Genomic DNA, 2934 nt, shown 5'->3' with positions numbered 1-2934 from the left:
CGTAGGAGCCCAGCTTGGATAATGTATGTTTTTTCCTCCACAGCTGGCTGGCTTGATCAGTATTCCTTCAAACTTCCATCTCATTTGCGTTTTTGTTAATGGGAAGGAATTATTCACAGATGCTTCTGCCTCTCTCCAGTCAACAGCCACTCTTCCTCCGGGTACTAAATGGCAGCCCACAGCACCCCTGATCAGCTGTAGCTGTGGGCACCCCTGAGAGGTCAGTACTGGCAGGAGGGCGTGGGGCCCAAATGGATCATTGTTAACCAAGGAAGGAGAAATGGGTAAGAAGCGAGGGCTAGGGACAAATCCCACCTGAGTCTCTTACCCAAGACCTTGGTCAAGCACCCTGTGGACTCTTTACTCGGTCTTCTCATCTGAAAAATGGGTTCTGTGTGTGTGCACATGTACGTGTGTGTGTGTATGAGTGTGTGCACACGCACGTGGTGTGGAAGATCATATTGCTTCATCCATACCTGTGTGGACCTGGGCTCATGAGTGCCCTCTGCAGTTCTCCCCGGGAGTGTGTGGGTTGCTGCCTAACAAAGGGACTTCACATAAGCCTGAGCTTTCCTGGAGCCTAGTCTCCCCTAATCCTGGGATGTACCTTAGTTCTGAGAATATGACCACAAAATTCTCGACACTCTGTGGTGGTTTGAATATATGGCCCCCATAGACTCATGTGTTTGAATGCTTGGCCCATATGGAGTGGCACCATTAGGAGGTGTGGCCTTGTTGGAGGAAGTGTGTCACTGTGGAGGTGGGCTTTGAGGTCTCATATGCTCAAGCTACACCCAGTTTGGGACACTGCTGCCTGTGGATCGAGATGTAGATCTCTCAGCTCCTTCTCCAGCACCATATCTGCCATACCTCCCAACATGATGATAATGGACTAAACCTCTGAAACTGTAACCTTGCCCCCAATTAAATGTTTTCCTTTATAAGTGTTGCCATGGTCGTGTTGTCTGTTCACATAAATAGAAACCCTAACTAAGAAATCGTGGAATATTCCTTAACACTGTAAAGATATGTCACTGTGATTAGTTTCATAAAAAGCTAATCAGCCAATAGCTAGGCAGGAGGTATAGGTGGGACTTTTGGATAGGAAGAGCTTCTGAAATAAGGAGGAGGAGTCGCCAGCCAGATGGAGAGGAAGCAGGATGAGGAGTGCAGAGTAAATGTAACCGAGTCACATTAATAAATATATGTGTGTGTATGGGTTATATATAATAATAATAATAACAACAATAATAATATATAACCCATATATATGGGTTAATTTAAGTTATAAGAACTAGTTAGAACTAGCTAGTGCACAACTTTAATCCCAGCACTCTGGAGGCAGAGGCAGGCGGATCTCTGTGAGTTCAAGGCCAGCCTGGTCTACAAAGTAAGTTTCAGGACAGGCTCCAAAGCTACAGAGAAACCCTGTCTCAAAAAAAAAAAAAAAGAAAGAAAGAAAAAAGAAAAAGAGAGAGAGAGAGAGAGAGAGAGAGAGAGAGAGAGAAAACCTAGTAAAGAACAAGCCTAAGCTATCAGCCAAGCTTCCATAATTAATAGGAAGTCTCCATATTGTGATTTAGGAGCCAGCTGTTGGGACAGAAAAATCTGCCTACACTAAGACACTATCCTTCTGCTATAAAGTGAGTGTCCATGGTCCCATCACTGGAGAGATAGAGAACGGGAAAGTTCAGAGTCCTTCTTTGCTACGCCAGCCCAAGTTTCGGAACTAAGGTAGTTACTGAGTGGCTAAGGGGAGAGTAACATACATCATGCATGGACATCTGGAAGAGAATCCGTGGCTCGGTGGCTGAGGGAGTGGGCGTGGCTTGTCTCTTAAAGACACACAACAATCATTACAGCGGTGGCACACACCTTCAACTCAGCACTTTAAATGTAGAGATGGAAGACAAGTGTGGCACACATCTTTAATCCCAGCACTCAGGAGGCGGAGGGCAGAGGCAGGCGGGTCTCTGTGAGTTACAGGTCAGCCTGGTCTACAAAGGGAGTTTTAGGCCAACTGGAGTTACACAGTGAGATTCTGTCTAAAAATCCAAAAAAAAAAAAAAAAAGCCACGCAACATATTTCTGGAATTTCAGACTTTGATCAAGGTAAGAGGTCTCATAATAAACAAACAAATGAACAAATAAATAAATAATTTTAAAAATGTACAGCTCTCAGGAGGGTCAGAACTCAGTCGGCCTTGGCAGCGCGGCTGTTCAAAGGCCTTTGATCCTAAGCCTTGGGAGGCAGGAGCTGAGGCATGGGTTGAGATAAGACTACCTTTTACCTCTTTTACCTTTTACCTTTTCCTTAGTCCCTACTGGGAGGATCCACTCCCACCGGCTAGAGCTGGTCTAAGCCCTCAGAAAGAGGAGCCACTGCAGGGTCCTGGAGGAAGCTGGGACAGGGCTGTGGGCAAGCAGCTTCTTTCTGAGTACCCCCTCCCGACACCTGTGACCCCAAACCCTGGCTCAGCCACCCCCACCCCCCTGCATTTCGGACAGAGCCTGGGGCCAACGCAGGACTGGCCTGAGGCTTGCTTTAAGCAGCCTTGCCTTAGCTAGGCCGGCCTGCCTCCTCTTACCCAGTGGATTTATTTGTTTTTCTTTCTTTTCTTTTGGTGGCGGAATCTGATCATCCTTGCGCTTCCTGCTTCAGCCTCTTGAGTGCTGGGTTACTGAAATAGACTATCACACTTCATTCTTAATTTTTTGTTTTGTTTCATTTTTTTGTTTGTTTTTTGAGATAGGCTTTTTATGTGTAGTCTCTGGCTGTCCTGAAACTCACATCAGGCTGATCTTGAACTCTAAGATCGGCCTGCCTCTGCCTCCTGAGAGCTGGGATTAAAGATGTGAGCCATCTCCAGCCTACGATTTCTTCTTCTTGTTTTTAAGATGGGATCTCACTATGTAGCACTTGGCTGGCCTGTA

Source organism: Alexandromys fortis, unplaced genomic scaffold, assembly GCF_014885135.2.
Source record: "Alexandromys fortis isolate MF-2015 unplaced genomic scaffold, M_Fortis_MF-2015_v1.1 scaffold_144, whole genome shotgun sequence".
NCBI lineage: Eukaryota > Metazoa > Chordata > Mammalia > Rodentia > Cricetidae > Alexandromys > Alexandromys fortis.
The sequence above is the reverse complement of the archived record's forward strand: the minus strand, read 5'-3'. Positions refer to the sequence as shown.